Source organism: Jaculus jaculus, chromosome 7, assembly GCF_020740685.1.
Source record: "Jaculus jaculus isolate mJacJac1 chromosome 7, mJacJac1.mat.Y.cur, whole genome shotgun sequence".
Classification (NCBI taxonomy): domain Eukaryota; kingdom Metazoa; phylum Chordata; class Mammalia; order Rodentia; family Dipodidae; genus Jaculus; species Jaculus jaculus.
The window spans coordinates 54,422,608-54,441,366 of record NC_059108.1 but is presented as its reverse complement, the minus strand read 5'-3'; the positions used below and the strand labels follow the sequence as shown (position 1 = coordinate 54,441,366).

At 41.4% G+C, this 18,759-nt stretch overlaps 1 protein-coding gene across 7 annotated transcripts in view; it reads right to left on the bottom strand.

The window, feature by feature from the left end:
• Gpr63 (G protein-coupled receptor 63) overlaps positions 1-13,546 on the bottom strand; it is a 144,105-nt gene extending 130,559 nt beyond the window's left edge. For 3 of the 7 annotated variants that reach the window (XR_006638089.1, XR_006638088.1, XR_006638090.1), the window contains exon 1: positions 13,443-13,510. The gene's annotated coding sequence lies outside the window, so the exon portion shown is untranslated. Of the gene's footprint in view, positions 1-12,919; positions 13,240-13,435 lie in introns of those variants that run through there. The other 4 variants (XM_045153975.1, XR_006638087.1, XM_045153976.1 and 1 more) reach the window with 3 other exon arrangements.
• Between the last annotated feature and the right edge of the window lie 5,213 nt (positions 13,547-18,759).

Here is an 18,759-nt window from a genome sequence, read left to right as displayed (position 1 = left end):
TCAATATTTATGTTTATACCCATAGATTAGTGCTGATCTCAGCCTCTATCACAAAAGATTCTTTTTTCAGTAGGCAGAGGTTAATTAAGAGACTTACAGATGGTAAAAATGTTGAGTAGTGACTACTGTGTGCCAGCCCTAAACTACCCCAAGGACCAGAGAATGTAAGGGCTGAAGGATGGAGAGATGTGCTGTGCATTGCTGTCTTCTGGATACAACATAGACATAACACTCATGACTGACAGAAACATTGGCTTCTGGCACAAAACTGAGCCTAAAGTCTATCATGGATGAGAGAAAGGCTCATGACCCCCTCTCAGGGAACTACTGGCTGTTAATGGTGGTTGTAGGGGTAATCATTCTTCAGTGGTGTATCTACTGGTAAGCTGCCCATCCTCCAGGATATTTACATCTCAGCCATGTTCATACAAGCAATCCTCATTTAACTAATTGGGACAGATACACACACACACACACACACACACACACACACACAAAGACATAAAAATAGGAAAGGGATTAGTTCAGATGAAGAAAAATAAAAAGGGGATCAGTTCACAAGTAGAAAGAGATAAGGGAGGACAATCCGAGGTAAAGATACTCAAAATACATGACATACATAAGTGAAAATGTCAGAAATAAAATTATGGGTGGAGGAGATGGCCAGCAACACTTGTTTGCAAAGCCTGCAGGAGTGGGTTCAAATCCCTGGTATCCACGTAAAGCCAAACACAAAGAATGGCACATGTGTCTGGAATTTGTTTGCAGGGTCAGTTGATCCATATACACATTCTATTTTTCTTTCTTTCTCTCATAAAAATAAATAAATAATATTTAAAAATAATTGAATATAATTTTAGGGAAAACAATTAATTATTAGAGAGAGAGAGAGAGAGGAAGAAAAAGACAGAAAGAGAGAATGGGCACAGCAGGGCCTCAAGCCATTCAAACAACATTAGGTGCCACCTTGTGCATCTGGCTTATGTGCATCCTGGGAAATCGAACCTGGATCCTTTGGTTTAGCAGGCAAGCACCTTAACTGCTAAGCCATCTCTCCAGCCCAAAATAAAATCTTTTTAAAAAATCAGGAAAGATTGCTCCAAGTAAAAAGGGCTACATAATTGTCATTGTGAACTCAATGAACTCTATGCACAACATAAACCCTGTTCACTCCCCACAAAAAAGTATTAGATCCAAAACTTTCTCAAAGAAAATTTTCAATATTTATATTCAACCTTAAAAGTGAAAGCAAAACTCAATGTAAAAAAAAATAATAATAGCTGTATTCTAAGCACCAAAGAACAATTTCTCATGAAGTTTCACAAAATTACAAGGGACAATGGGTCCAGGAGGAACTTGATGTTATAGTTTCCCACCCATAAGGGCACAAAAATGTAGCTGCCATTCAGTTCAATCCCCATTGCTCTTCCTTTAACCTTCTCTCTGAGAGGAGAGCATCAACAAATTCTCTGCAAGTGCAGGGCTACACACCAAGAACCTGGCTTTGGGTCAAGAGCACATACAACAGCCAGAACTGATTTCTGAATTTCTTCTTAAACAATAAAAAGACCCCTAAATATTGCAATAAAATCCTGCTTTCCAGGCTAGAGAGATGGTTTAGTGGTTAAGGTACTTGCCTGCAAGGGCAAAGCACCCAGGTTCAATTCCACAGTACCCACATTAAGCCAGATGCACTAGGTGGCACATACATCTGGAATTCATTTGCAGTGGCTAAAAGCCCTGGTGTGCCCATTCTCTCTTTCTCTATCTGCCTCTTCCCCTCCTACCCCCCAATAAATTAAAACAACTAAGGACATTAAAGGACAGTATTTCCTATGTTAAAGCTGAATAAGGGGGGGGACCCTCATCAAGCCAAGAGGGATAGAAATGAAAACTGCATCTCTTGAACCTGGTGCAACATGGACAAAGCCAAAACAAGAGCTGGAAAGATGGCTTAGCAGTTAAGGAACCTGCCTGGAAAGCCTAAAGACCCAGGTTTGATTCTACAGGTTCCACATAAGCCAGATGCACATGGTGGTGCACATGTCTGGAGTTCATTTGTAGAGGCCCTGGCACATCCATGCTCGCCCACTTTCTTTCGCTCTTTCTCTCCTACTCCCAGTCTCTAATAAATAAATTTTTTAAAAACTAAAACAAGCAACAAATAAAAGCCCCTAGCAGAAATCTGATTCAAACTATGCCCAGATGAGCATAGGCCTAAGCCAGTAGCAGAAGTAGATGCATTTTTCCACTATAGGAACTTACCTTCAACACAGGCTTAAAACGTACTGCCACAAAGTTCCAAGTAAAGTAGAGAAAACATCACAGAACATTTAATTAACAACAGGAATGCAGCTGGGAACATGGCTCAGTGGTTAAATGCAAGACACTTACTTGCAAAGTTTGTAGGCCTGGGTGGGTTCAATCCCCCAGCCATCCATGTAAAGCTGGATGGGTGTTTGTTTACAGCAGCAAGAGACCCTGGAACACTCACATCCCCCCACTTTTTCTCTCCCACCCCCACACACATTAATAAATTTTTGAAAAGTATAAAAAAGCAATATGAGGGCTAGAGGAATGGTTTAGCAGTCAAGGCACTTGCCTATGAAGACTAAGGATCCAGGTTCGATTCTCCAGGTCTCATGTAAGCCAGGTGCACATGATGGCACATGCATCTAGAGTTCGTTTGCAGTGGCTAGAGGCTCTGGCATGCCTGTTTTCTCTTTCTCTCTCTCTCTCTCTCTTTCTCATAAATAAATAAATAAAAATAAAATCTAAAAATAATAATATGAATGATTACAAGCAAGGGGGAAAGGAAGCACATCTACAAAAATACTTCAGTTACAGAAATTATTAGATAAGTAATATAAAATAAAATAAAAAATGACTAGAATTAGGAGTAGGAAACAAGCAGATTTGAAAAGGTAGCAAACAATATTAAAGAAAAGAAAAAGCCAATAACTGACATTACAAACTAGATCAACAAAAGGCATAGTCTACACAGCTGAAATACATGAGCAACTGAGACATTAGGACAGACATTTTCCTGAAGGTGAAATGAGGAGAAATAGAGAGGATCTAACAGTGAGTGGACTTCCAGAAGACCACAAAGAAGTCAGGGTATTCAAAGAGAACACACAGAAGTTTACAGAATTACAGAGGCAACTTAATACCTGGTAACATTTTGATTGATTTTTTTTCATTTCCCATCTAGACACGCATGTACACCAAGAATTATCTCTAAAGAGAGAGTCTTTAAAAGATCTTGGAAGGGGGCTAGAGAGGTGGCTTAGTGGTTAAGTATCCTGTACAAAAGACCCAGGTTCAACTCCCCAGCACCCACAAAAGCCAGATGCACAAGGGGGCACATGCATCTGGAGATCATTTGCAGTGGTTGGAGGCCCTGGCGCGCCCATTCTCTCTCTCTTTCTCAACTGCCTACTTCTGTATCTCTCTCTACCTGCCTATTTCTGTATATCTCTCTGTCTCAAATAAATAAATAAAAATAAAATAAATATTTTTTTTTAATTTATTTATTTATTTATTTGAGAGCGACAGACACAGAGAGAAAGACAGATAGAGGGGGAGAGAGAGAATGGGCGCGCCAGGGCTTCCAGCCTCTGCAAACGAACTCCAGACGCGTGCGCCCCCTTGTGCATCTGGCTAACGTGGGACCTGAGGAACCGAGCCTCGAACCGGGGTCCTTAGGCTTCACAGGCAAGCGCTTAACCGCTAAGCCATCTCTCCAGCCCAAAATAAAATAAATATTTTTTAAAAATAAATCTTGGAATCAGTTTCCCTGTACAAAAGAAGTACAATGGACAGGCAATAGCAATAGTAAAATTCTGTGGAGAGTGCAAGGAATTAACTATAAAAATAGAATTTAATGCCATAGATTTCTCTTCAAGAAAGATTGTAATTAAAATGGTTATAAACAAATAAATCTCTCTTACACACGTAAGTGCACACCCCTCAGTAAAGATATAAAGGCTAAGTCATGTCAGGAAGAAGGAAAATGTTCCTGAGTCAGGGAAGGAGGGAGGATGAAGAGCAGGACAGAGTGGCAGGAAAGTTAGTCAAAACTAAGAATATTATGAATAAGCAATATAGAAACCCACTACTTTGTTAGCTAATTAAACATATACACACAAACATACACACACACACACAAACACACATATATATATACACACACACACACACATACATATATATATATATGTATGTATATATATATATATATTTAAAATAAGTGAGAGTTTGGGCATTAGTACCATGTGGGGGTGCATAATGCCATAGGCTGTAACAGAAAATTCCCAGTGCCAGGTATGGGATACCTTCCAGTAAGTTATTAGGCAGGGAGGCTCCTGAAGCCCCCATAAAACACAGGTTATTGCCAAGGTTCTTGGTTGCTCACCAGTACTAGACAGTAAGACCTTACTGCTAAAGATACCTCATACGTGGGGTACAGAACACTGAACAATCAAGCCAGAACTGAGCTATATGCCTTCTCTCTGCTGACTAACTGCCACAGTACTGGAAAGTGCTATGCAGCCTGGAGAGGGAGAAAAGTCATCAATGGTCTTAACAAGCTATACAACTGGCCAGTCAGGCAAGACTTCCCCACTAGTACAATAGTGACATGTCTGTTAGGGGGGTAACCAACTGCTCTCCCTGATTAGATATGAGGTCCCCTCCATGAGAGGAAATTCATGCCGGAGTCTGAAAACCTAGTCACAAGCCTATGAGAGGATTACAAGCCAAAGTGGGAAAGCTGCTTGGCTAAATGCCTACAAAAATGCCCTCTAAATATTTATGTTTATACCAATATATTAATGCTGCTCTCATTTTTATTCCAATGACAGAATAATGATCCCAATAGAAGGTCTGATTTATAAGAAAAAATGATGAGAAAAGGTACTGATGATATTGATGAGCACCAAAACATAATAAACAGGCTGCAGAATTGTACAGTGATTAAAGGTGCTTGCTTGGAAAGCCTGCTGGCCCAGGTTCTATTCCCCAAGACCCACATAAAGCCAGATGCACAAAGTGGTGCATGCATCTGGAGTTTGTCTGCAGCAGCAAGAGGCCCTAGTATGCTCATGTTCTCATATTCTTTTTTTTTTAATCTTATTTTGTTTTTTCACATTTTTTAAAACATTTTCCATGATTATAAAACATATCCCATGGTAATACCCTCGCTACCCCCCTTTTCTCCTTTGAAATTCAATTCTCTATCATATCCCCTCCCCATCTCAATACGTCTCTCTTTTATTTTGATCCTCATGATCTTTCCCTCCTCTTATGATGGTCTTGTGTAGGTAGTGTCAGGCACTATGAGGTCCATATTCTTTTTCTCTCTCTCTCACTTATTGCAAATAAATAAATAAAAACATTTTTGAAAAACATAGTAAGTACTATATATACTGTATATAGTAGGTATATAGTAGTGTATGTAACAAGTGATGTTTACCTTATGAGAAAAAAGCTAGCAATAAAATGTTAAACATTAACAGAAAACAAGCTGGAAATGAGTTTCATTAGTTTATAAATTCCTAGAAAGTAGTATTTTTTAATAAGAAGGTTTAGTTAGCTAGAGCTGCCCATTAAAGAAAGATGGAGTGAGTAGCTTAAACAATAGAAAATTATATCCTCCTAGTTCTGGAGGCTGAAATTCCAAGATGAAGGTTGGCACCAGGATTCGCCCCCCATCAGGCCTCTCAGTCTAACTTGTAGACATATGTATATGTTCTACAACACATAAATGCTCACATGACCTCTCCTCCACACATGCAGAGAGAGAAAGAGATATCTGCATTGCAACAAGGACCTTACCAGATTAGGACTCTGCTCTTATTGATCTCATTCAATCCTAACTACCTCCTTACAGGAACCTTCTCCAAGTATGTTTAAATTGGGGTCTGAGCTCCCACATATAAATTTTGGAGGACATAATTCAATTCCATAGTAGTTAGTAATTATACACTTGAGAAAAATAAATAAAATTGCCAAGCATGGTGGTTCATGTCTTTAATCCCAGCACTCAATCTCCCCATGCATGTTACAGTCCATGTCATCATACAAAGACATTGCTATGGTGTGAATATGAAATATCCCCCACAACACTCATATGTGAAGGAAGGCTTGATGTTCATTTGGTAGAGAGAAAGTGGGTCTTATGGGCCCCTACCTAGTCAACAGATAAAGCCACAAACAGATTCAGAATTTGATGGGATTGTTTGGAAACAGTAGACATTGTTGGAGGTTAAGCCTAGTTGGAAAAAGATATAGTCTTGGGAACCATATCTACCTGACCTGACTCTCCCTCTTTTTGCTTCCAGGCCACCAGGAAGAGAACAGTCTCTTTCTCTTCCACACATTACAGCCACCATGAGATTCTGCCTCACTTAAACCTGAAGTAATGTAGATAGCCAACCAACTCCCAAAAACCATGAACTAAAGTAAAACCATCCTAGCCTGGTGGGAATCTTTAATCCTAGCACTTAGGAGGCTGACTGGGGTAGGAAGATCATAAGTTTATGGCCAGCCTGGAACTACAGAGTGATTGTAGGTAAATTTGGACTAGAGTGAGACCCTGCCTCAAAAAAAGCAACAACAACAAAAAAAAGTTTTTAAGTAACTATTCTTAGTTTTTTTTTTAAATATTTAGTCCTGTAACAAAAGTGTTACTAACAAAAACATGGTTCTTCAAGACATTAAAGAAAGAGAGAAATGATAGTTTAAAAAAATACTCATTTTAAAGTGCTATGTAAGAAAAAAAATACCAGCTAGTAGGGAAACAGAAAAACTAAGTATGACTTAGTAAAATAAGAAAAAGTTTCTGTTCTATAGCAGAGATTCAATATGGAAAGACAGAATAATTGGTCCAGAAAGTGTGTGTGTGTGTGTGTGTGTGTGTGTGTGTGTGTGTGTGTGCGCGCGCGCGTGCGTGTGTGGGAGGGGGGGAAGAGAGAGAGAGAGTGTGTGTGTGTGTGTGTGTGTGCACGCGCGTGTGTGTGTTTTCTCTTACTTTCCATAGCTGGTGCTAAATTCTACAAGGGAAAAAAATATGCATGAAAAACACAAATATGACCCACTTCTTAGGGTTATATTTGAGGGCTAAAGATAACTTCAGTTCTGCAAATGAAGGCAGGAATTCCTCTTTAGTCACCAGGCCTTATGCTTTCACATATGTCTTTTTCCTATTTTTTTTTTCTCTCACTTTGTATCTTTAGTTCTGTTCCTGGAAGTAACCATATGTTTTTGTGATAGCCATCTACTTATCTAGTTTCAAAAGATTAACCGTTGGCTAAAATAAAGTTTTTGTATGTGTATAAAAATATAGGCATGCATGTACACAGACACACAGTTCAGAGCTAAATTATGTTTATTTAAGCCTTTACAAATTCACTTTTAAAGTTAAGAATCCAGGAGTTGTCAGAGAGGTAAACAAAAACAAAGTATTTTTACATTTTGGAGATGACTAGACAAGAAGCAATATTCATCCTATCATAGAGCAAGGGTGTCTGCCCAAATGTATGCAAGCAGATCAGACAGGCAAACAGGAAAGGAGGCCACAGCTGAGAAAGGAACAGCATGCTGTCGCCTACTGTACCTCTTCGGATGGAAACTGCATTTATAGCTGTAACTGGGCATTGATGCCTGGTTTGGAGTTAAGGCTGTCTTTGTAAGCATCTCGAATTATTTCAGATAAAGGGCTAATCAGTTAGGTCTAGGTGAAATAGTGACTTGAGCCTTCCATATAACACCAAGAAAAGCCAACTCTCTATAAGACGGAGACTCTGATAAGGCCTCTGTATTTTTACTGGGAATAATAAAGTGCCTTACAGAAATAAGAAAGTTAATGTTCTTATTACAGCTAGGGCTTACCCAAAGGAAACAGTCAAGGATGAATGTGAAAATTACTACTGTATAGCAGAGGGAGAAGGAAGAGGGGGGAAGGAGGATAAAAGGAATGAGAGAGTAGAGGAGGGAGAGAGGAGACTTGTCTGATATTACTACATATACCAAATTAATTATGATATAGCCATAGAATAATAGTATTTAATGCTGACAATGTTACACATCACCTCAGGACATGGTGTCATCTTAGAAATCATCAAAGTGTCATCTTAGAAATAAAGTATTATTTTTCTATTTGTATATAAAATATATAATAAAATACAAACAATAGTTATCGTTGGATATAATTCTGCCTTTTCTTTTTGCTTTATTGGATAATTTTTATAATGAACACCTATGATTTCTATAAGAAAAATATCTATTGTATCTCTCTATCTATCTCTTTTCTCTCTCCTAGATGCCCTAGTGTACCCATTCTCTCCCTCTTCCTCCCCCTCCCCTCCCTCCCCCTTCTCTCTCTCTCTCTCTCTCTCTCTATATATATATATATATATATATGTATGTGCATATATATATATATATATATCTTTTCTCTCTCCTAGAGGCCCTAGTACACCCATTCTCTCTCTATTCTTTTATCTCTTTTCTCTCTCCTTGAGGCCCTAGTACACCCATTCTCTCTCTATTTCTTTATCTCTTTTCTCTCTCCTGAGGCCCTAGTGCACCCATTCTCTCTCTCTCTCTCTCCCTCTCTCTCTCTCTCTCTCTCTCTCTCTCTATATATATATATATATATATATATATATATATATATATATATATTTATCTCTTTTCTCTCTCCTAGATGCCCTAGTGCACCCATTCTCTCTCTCTCCCCCCATCTCTTTTCTCTCTCCTTGAGGCCCTAGTTCACCCATTCTCTCTATTTCTTTATCTCTTTTCTCTCTCCTAGATGCCCTAGTGCACCCATTCTCTCTCTTCCCTCCCTCCCTCCCTCTCTCTGTCTCTTTTACCTCTCCTAGAGGCCCTAGTACACCCATTCTCTCTCCTCTCCTCTCTCTCTATCACTATCTCTTTATCTCTTTTCTCTTTCCCTGCTTGCAAGTAATTTTTTAAAAGAAATAGATGAGAAGTTGCTAACATCATTACACCTCTAAGTAGGAATAAAATTACTCAACTGATAAGAAAATCTTAAGAACTAATATTGCAGAATTAAAAAACTGGGCAATGCAAAAGAAGATAGCATTTAAAGATATTCCAAGTGGGGGGCAAAATGAGCCAATCCTAGGAGAAACATCTTACCAGTGCTAGACACTGACACTTTAGAGGTACCAAGACTTATGTAGGGTTAATCAAAATGAATCAGATAGACTAGTTCACACACAGCCTGGGTGAACTGGATAGAATAAGCTAAAATGATGGCAGACTGGATTTTATTATGTAAGTATGTACATTTTCCCTCTGGGAGGTAATGAATATTATACCCCTTCCTTACCAACTCCCTTGTAACTATATCATCCTCCCAGGACCAACTTAGAGCAAAAACTTGCAACATATAACCCCCACCACAAACATGGAACCAACTATCTAGCACATAAGTTAACTGATTCTTGGTAATTTTCATTGAAACCCTTATTGTGACCCAAACTTCAGGCATTCACTTTCAAATCCCATGAGTCTTTCCCTCAAATCGCCTGTTTCTAAGAAAGCAGGATGGAGGGTAAGACAAATACATCTCCCTCTGGAAAAGAACTGCTAGAATAAAGAATGATGTCCATTCCTACACGAACCTCTCCATGACACATCCTTTCTAATGTCTTAATGACATGACCAGACAGAGCTGCGTCAATGGAGAGAAAAAAGCTACCAAGAACCCTTGCTCAAAAACCCTGAAAAGGTATATATACATGACTATAAGGACAAATATGGATTTCAACTAAAAATTTTCTAAGCATCAATCAACACCTAGGCCAGGGGATCAGTATAGTACCTGGCTAGGAATACTTTTGATCTCAGTTGGGTGTTGGAGGACATCATTTCTTTAGCATTACCACTCAAAGGAAGCACTGCTATTATTAATTTCAATAGGGGACCACTAGCTTACTCTGTTTATACTCTGTATACTGTTCCCCTCATACCTGATGGTTGTGTTAAAAGCTAACCTAACTTTCAGGGCTGGAGAGATGGCTCAACAGTTATAACACTTGCTTGCAAAGCCTAATGACTCAGGTCTATTCCCCAGCACCAACGTAAAACCAGAAACACAAAAGTATGCATCTGGAGTTAGTATACAGTGATTAGAAGCCCTGATACACCCATTCTCATTCCATTCTCTCCCTCCTTGAAAATAAATATTTTTAAAAGGTAATCTAACTCTCCACTACCTTGCTCATGAGTATGAGTGAGTTTTCCACTCCATTAAATGAGAGTCCCATCCCTCAGTTTCCCACAGCTTCTGTCATGGAAACAGAAATGGGCACAAGTCATATGCTCCAAGTTGGAAAGAGACTACTATCAGCTTGAGAAACCACTTTTTACAAGCATGGCACACTGCCTCAAGCCAACTAAACACAAAGGCATGTCAGGCTGCCCACAATGCAAATGATGGGGAATGTTCTCCATGTTTTGTGGTTGTGAGAGTACTGGTTTTGTACATCACCCAGTTCAAGTTAAGGCCACATCTGGCCTTAAACAGAATATTCACACAGAACTGAAACTCACATTTACAAAGGTCTCATCAACTTTTAAGTTTGTGACCTCACAATCCTAGTCAAACATTTCAAATATTTTTTTTTTTTAAGTTACAGGGACATAATGTAAATTCTGTGCTTCTTAATGTGGAATTCAGCCTAAATATCCATAGCCTAGTTGCATAAATGCTACTTGGATCAATATGAAGGGCATTTGCCACAGATGTAAACATATTTCTGCAAACACCTAACAAAGCAAAAATCAGTCTATTACCCATTTCACTTGCTTATTTTCATACATATATTGAAATGTACCAACAATGGAAAGTGATTAAGAAATGCTCCCAAAGTCAAAAAGTGTGTTATCCTCATACTGACTGAAGCATTGGATTACGGGTATTACTACCAGCCATTAATGAGACACTCTCTCAAATCAAATGATACATGAGGCATTTCTCACAAAGTAAAGCACCAAAGCTTTCCTAAGTATGCGTCCTATGTCTTTGAGGTCAGCCCTCTAAGTCCCAAACTTAGGTAAAGAGACTGAAAGATAATTTCTAAAGCCCTAAGAGGACAAAAAATTACATTCACAAACTAGATTTTACCCAGAGATTCATTAACTAAAGAAAAGCCTGGAGCCAGGAGTGGTGGTGCACACCTTTACAGCACTCCGTAGGCAGAGGCAGGAGGATCTCTATGAGTTCCAGGCCACCCTTACATAGTAAATTCCAGGCCAGCTGTGCTAGAGTAAAATACCTTGGAAAACCAAAAAAAACAAAAAGCCTGGTTCAATCATCCACTAGTGGGATTACTTAGTCACTAATAGGTAAATATGTGCTTATGATCATTGGTAAATGGCTCCCTGGTCCAAGCTTTATAACGGTTCAGTTTAGAAAATAATAGTTTCTTGTTGTTTGAGGCAAGCCCAACAAACTAGTCTTTTTTTTTAATGTAAGAGAATTTGCATGCCAGGCCCTCCAGCCACTGCAATCGAACTCCAGATGCTTGTGCCACCTTGTACACATGTGCCACCTCTTATGCTGCGTTACCTTGTGTTTATGTGGGACCTAGAGAGTCAAACATCTGTCCTTAGGCTTCACAAGCAAATACCTTAACTCTCTGGCCCAAAAATAATATTTTAACTTAACCGATATTGACTAAAGTATTCAAAGATAACAAGCCTTAACAAGAACTAGCTCAGCTTCTCATCTTTTAAGATCTGCTCCAGGTTCTTAGTACACATTTCATCACGTCCTGAATGGTTTTCCTGGTGATAGATGATGACTGACAGAGAAGAGAAAGAAACATAGAAGGGGGGAGGGGGCAAGGACAGAAAGGTGGTATGTGGTTATATAAGTCCAAATGCATACATACATGTGTCATATAGTTTCAAAAGCAAGCACTCATAAAATAATCACCTAAAACCAAATCTACCTATACAAATGTCAGACAATTTCTGATCTACACAATTCTAGGAACTGAATCACATTGGGACCCCAAATTGTTACCATTTTGTCCAGAGTCCAGTAAACTTAAGGCACAATGGTAACCAGAGCTGGGGTTTTACATCTGAGCAAACTGTTCTCCAAGAATATTGACTACAATTGTTAAGAAAATGCTTAAGGCCGGGCGTGGTGGCGCACATCTGTAATCCCATCATAGGCAGAGGTAGAAGGATTACCAGGGGTTCAAGGCCACCCTGCGACTACATAGTGAATTCCAGGTCAGCTTGAGCTAGAGTGAGACCCTACCTCAAAAAACCAAAAGGGGTTGGGGGGGAGAGAGAGAGAAAAAAAAATGCTTAAGATAGTTTTTAAAGTTTAAGTTCTGGTACATTTAATATCCAAGTGACAAAACTGTACTCAAAGATAAAAACCTATGTTCCAAACAAAATTATACAATTTTAGTGGTTATTCTGGAATGTTTTCTTTCACAAATTCACATTGCAACTCAGACCTTTCCTACACTATCCCTCTGACTTATGTGAGTAGCATATGTCTTTCCCACACAAAATTATATATAAAACACATGGCTACCAATCTACTTGCAAAACTTCATGCTTTTCGTTACGCTCTCACATTTTATTTTTCCTGTTCAAAGTGATCCGGATGAATCAGTGATGTCATTAAAATCTTGTGTGATACTTTATAAAATATAGGGGCTTTTCATTAGCACTTTGGTTGTGTGAGGTTATTAGATGCCCCACACTACAAGTGCAGAATACAGAAACTGGAATAGTGAGGTGACAGAGATCCGAGATGTATCTGGGGCTTCCTTCGCACACAGGACACATGAAAAAAGAAAACTTCCCCATATCTGTAACAAACGTACTTGTATATTAGGTTTTATAAGTGAGTACTGACCTCTTCCTCCGTGGTAAGACAATCCGAAGCAATGTTCTATGATGCAAGAAATATCAGCTTTTGTTTACCACTCTTGGAAACACTACTTATAAAAATCAACTGAAGCACTCTTAATGTAAGGGATAATGAAAAGCGAACACACCAATAAACAAAGGAAAAAAATTTTTTTTAAAATACGATTAAACCTCGCCCTACCTCACTAGAAAAGTGCATCCTAGAACACGGGTGTCCGGATTTCCTAAGTATCCGGACTGTCGACATATTTCTACTACAGTACTGGACCACTTGGAGGACCGGCCAGCCCCGGGGAGATTTCCAGAGCGGCGAGAGCCGCGGCGGAGTCGGTAGCTCCAGGGTCTGGCCGGGAGCGCGGGGCCAGGGAAGGCCGGCGTCTGCGCGCGGCCCGGGAGCCGTGCGGGGCGCGGGCGAGGAGCGCGTGCAGGCCGGCGCGGCGCCCGCCGAAGCCCCGCCGTCCCGGGCACCTGTCCCGCCCCGCCCCGCCCCGCCCGCCCGCACCTCGTACCGGCCAGCGCGCGGCCTCGCAGCTCCTTCCCGGAACTTCCCCATGTCCATCGCAGGCCCCGCCCGCGGCCGGCCGAGCTCGCAGGCCCAAGAGGAGGCGGCGGTGCGGGCGCGGGAGCGGGCGCCGGAGCCCAGGAGCGGAGCGAGCACACGCGAGGCGCCCGCCCCCGGGGCCGCCCGAGCTCCCTCTTAAAGGCGCCGGCCATGGCTCGGGCCGCGCGGTGACGGAGGGGAGCGGGGAGGGAGGGGAGCGTTGGGGGAGGGGAGCGGGGAGGGAGAGGAGGGGGGCGGGGAGGAGCGCCCGCCCCCCCAGAGATCCCGCCCCAGCGCGTACCCCAGGGCTCCTCCCTTCCAGGACCCCTTGTCAGCGCCCCACCCTCGCCTGCGCAGAAAGCTTGGGTCCAAAGTGGGAGGATGCCCCAGAGCTGGCCTCGGCCCCACAGCAGCTCGCGAACCTCGTGTGCCCCAGAGCCTGCACCCCTGTTAGGGTCTTGGCTTCCTGCATGGCTGTTCCACCCTCTCCTACCCAGACTTTCTACTTTGCTCCACAGTGCGATCTCTTCCACTTGCTAGGTGGCCTCCAACTGGAACCATTGACTCTCATGCACAGGTAGCCAAAGAGAACTAGGGAAGATTCTACCGGAAAGATGCCACCTAAATATTTCCCCATACGCTTTTGACTTGCTGCTTTCGAGTGACAAAGGCACTGTTTCACCAGCTATCAGTATTTGTGATGACTGTGGAGAGACAGCTGACTAGACTGGAGTGCCCATGAGCGCGGAGCATGAGCAGCTGTCTTGACCCCCAGCAGACCATGGCAACAGTTAGTGCAGCAACAGAAGGTTATTCCGTTCTTGGTTTCAACCGCAGCTTGTCAGTCCTGTGTTGCAATCTCCACTGTGTCCTCTGACAGGCATAGGGCTCTGAGGAAGTGAGAGGCATATTTTAACTCACACAGTCACTTGTGAGGCCCCTCACTACTGGCCCCAAACATCTGTTCTCCCTCTCCCACCCTCTAGGGGATTTGAGGACCGGAAGAGAGTATGAAAGAGTGGGAGCAACTTTTGTTACCTAAGGAACTAAGCCCTAGGTGCTATAACAGCAGGAGACTGTAAGGGAGAAAGCAGGAAGCCAGAAAGCATGAAGACAACCCCTTCAATGGTAACCTCCTGTACACTGGGGACAGTTGGGTGTGTCAGGGAACTAAGGCAAAATAACTTAAAAGATGTGGAATTTATTAGCTCATATTTTTATAAAGCCCTAAAATAGACCTGCCCTCCCTGCCAAAAAAAAAAAAAAAAAAAAAAATGGTGTGTTACATGGCAAAGTAGTTAAGTGTGCTTCCTGCAACAGCTGGGACCTGAGGAGCCCGAGACACCTCCTCCATCCACTGGGAATCTTCCTGAACAAATAAACAGCTGGGCGTGGCCATAAACATCTATAACCTCAGAATCATTGAGAAACTTCATGGCAAGGAAAAAGCAGGCCAATGAAAGACTAAGGGGGACACCAGATATTGTCCCCTGGCCCTGGGGCAAGGTCATGGGGCTCAGCATACACCCATGACCGTGTACACACCCCACCCGTGACACCACACATACTGTGCACACACAAAAAGGTCAAAGGTGTACTCCAAAATCCTGTTTTAAATTTTTCTTCCAGATGCTTGCCAAGTGACAGAGTCAGTTTCTGTCCATCTTGACTGGTTGTTTCCTCTCAACAGAGAAAAGAACCACAGCTCCAGGCTTAGCTCTACTTGCTTAGCAAGCGACCCCATCAGCAAGAGAGCAGGCCAAGGATCACTCTAATTGGACCCCTGGGATCCTGTTCTCATCTCTGAACTAACCATTATAACCACAAAGTGGAACACAGTATTAGGCTGGGGTCATTTGCCTATGTCTGAAAAGAGAAATATCTGTAAAGTTCCATTCTCCATTTACATGCATGAGTTGGAGATTTTCTGTAAAAGGAGATGAAAATGTTGCTAACAAAGAACCTGAAGCATTTTACTCCATAACTTTCCCCTAAATTATGGTAACTCTGCCAACATACACCCCAACCCCACATTCATTGTTAGCTTTGTGATCCTATTTAATCAACTCTACTTGGTAACAGTCCATAGAAATGCCTTGCAACATGTGTATTCATTCAACTGAAAAAAAAAGATGACCCCAAAATAATCACATGTTAGTGTCTGGGTGCCAGATGGCCCAACTTCATATTTATACTTTAATAGCTTCTTTATCTTTTTAGAGACAGAATGGAGGAGTTGACAGTTTGCCTTCCAAAAAAAAATTGCCAACCTGTTTTCTTCCCATATGAGAAACTCTCTAATAGTGACCAATTTTAAACATTTCATATTTTAGTTGCTTCATTTGCAAACATTATAAAATTCCTTACATAGCACATCAAAAATCTATAACAAGCTTATTAATAATCTAAAACAACTTTTTCACTTTAAGAATAAAGAAAGAGGGCTGGAGAGATGACTTAGTAGTTAAGGCACATGCCTGTGAAGCCTAAGGACCCATGTTCAACTCTCTAGATCCCACCTAAGCCAGACACACAAAGCACACAAGCACTAAGACACACAGGTGCAAGGTGGTACAAGCGTCTGGAGTTTGAGTTCAGTGGCTGAAGCCCTGGCACGCCAATTCTCTCGGTATTCCTCCCTGCCTCTCGCTTGCTCACTCTTTCTAAAAATAAAAAAACATTTAAAAAAATAACAAGGAAAAAAATCTGAGCTGGAGAGACAGCTACATGCATAAGGTGGCACACATGTCTGGGGTTCATTTGCAGTGGCTACAGGCTCTGGTGCTCCCATTCTGTCTGTCTGTCTGTCTGTCTGTCTGTCTCCCTGTGTGTGTCTGTGTCTCTGTCTGTCTGTCTGTCTGTCTCTCTCTCTCTCTCTCTCTCTCTCTCTCTCTCTCTCAAACAAATAAAATAAAATAAAATATAATATAAAAGCAATAAAGAAAGAAAATCTGAAAAGTTGGTTTGGGTGGAGGTGCACAGCAAATTTCAGCATCAGTATTCTGCTTAATTCTAAACACACAGAAGCAGGAGCAGAATGCAGTTCCTGCCTCAGGAGACTAAAACTAACAGCAACATGGCCATATGAGACACAAAACAATGCAAGGCACACAGTATCTTGTATGACTGAATAGAAAATAAATGAGCAGCTCCGGATGTTAAAAATGGGTAGCTGGGGCTGGAGAGATGGGTCAGCAGTTAAGACGCTGCAATGTTAGGCCTGCAATGCCTAACGACCTAGGTTTGAATCCTCAGTGCCTAAGTAAAACCAAATGCACAGAATGGTGCATGCATCTGGAGTTCTTTTGCACTGGCTAGAAGCCCTGGTGCATCCATGTTCATTTATTCATTCGTTCATTCATCCTCTCTCTCTCTCTTTCTCTCTCTCTCTTTGCAAATAAATAAAATATTTTCTAAATGGGCATTTGAATTAGAGGCACTATAGAATGGAGTCATCCTGGAAATATTTGTGGTTTTTTTTAACCCAAAAAAAACCCGTGTGATGGCCTTTAAACACACACTCAGGCGAGGACTCACGTGCATGTACGCAGACAGGCGAAAATGATGAACCTTTACAAATTAAGAGAACAAGTAAAATGAAAGGACCTTGATTGCAAAAAAGACACCACCTTTTACATTCTTATTCTTTTTTTTTTTTTTTTTTGTGTATGTGTGGTGTGTGAGTGTGCATGCACGTATGCTCCAGATGTCAGCCTTGGGGTTCTTCCTCAACCACTCTCCACCTTAATTTTTGAGACAGGGTCTTTCACTAAGCCCAAAGTTCACTGATTTAGCTAGACTACCTAGACAGTAGGCAGCCCAGGAATCCTCCTGCCTGTTTCCTCAGGGCTGGGGTTATAGGCACATGCCACCATACTCAGCATTGCATACATGGTGTCAGGGATTAAATTCAGGTACAACCCATGTTTGTACAGCAAGCACTTTACCAACCTTTACCAACTGAGCCATCTCCCCTAATGTAATGTTCCTTTTTTTTTTTGGAACAGAAAGAAATCCTGGATTGTCACAGTTTAGAAAAATGTCTCAGGTGGCCAGACATGGTGGCACATGCCTTTAATCCTAGCACTTGGGAGGCAGAGGTAGGAGGATTGCCATGAGTTCAAGGCCAATCTGACTGAGATGAGATATTGCATTCCAGGTCAGCCTGGGCTAGAATGAGACCCTACCTTGAAAAAAAAAATGGAAAAAAGAATGAAAGGAGGGAGGGATAGAGGCAGAAAGAAAGAGAGAGAGGGAGGGAGGGAGAGAGGGAGGGAGGGAGGGAGGGAGGAAGGAAGGAAGGAAGGAAGGAAGGAAGGAAGGAAGGAAGGAAGGAAGGAAGGAAGGAAGGAGATAAATATCTCAGGGCTGAGGATGAAGTCCCATGGGTAGAGTGCCTGCCTAGCATGCACATGGCCCTAAATTCAATCCCTAGCCTGGCATAAAACCAGGCATGGTAGCCTGTGCCTATAACACAGCATTCGTGAAGTGAAGGCAGGATGATCAGAAGTTCAATGTTATACTCATTTAGAGGCTAGCCTGGAGACACAAAAGACCCTGTCTTGAAAAAACAAAAACAAAGGAAGGAAGGAATAGAGAGAGAGAAAGAAGAAAGAAAAATATCTTAGTCAGGAACTCATTTCACTAGATATTAACCACTATGATATTTTTTTGTGTGTTGGGGGTGAGACATTCTTGCAAAACTCACCTAGCACCTCTTGTATGCTAAGCCATTCACTCCACCACTAACCTACATTCTGTTTTGCCCCTGAAAATCCTCAACTGTGGTACAAACTGCTTATGGTTTATCTCATCATGAACCCTGAGTCATAATCTCTTCTCTGCCTCTCCTCATATACAATTTATGGTCAGTTATCAGCATAGAATAGTTTCTAGAGAAGTTAAAAGGGAGAAAAATACTACCAAAAAAATCCCCTCAGGAAAAGGAGAAGGGCTACAAGCAAATGGCATTGGGAATCCATAAGCTTAGTAATTAGTAAGTGATTCATTAAATTTTAGTAATTTTTACCCTGGCTTTAATAGTGTGGCTTCTAATATGCATTCAATGACTTGTGTGCTAAGTGTAGTAATGATGTGCTTTTTTGCAGTTTTACATTCACTAATCCCTCATAGGTATTCATGACTTTCCCATTTTCCTATCTAGGCAACTCCTTTGTGTGCAGGCAGGTGAAATTCATTCCAGCTCAACTTATCCAAGTGATTCAGAATCTAGAATGAATGGTATTTGACCTGGTTATTTTGTCTCTGTAAATCCTGACTGTGTT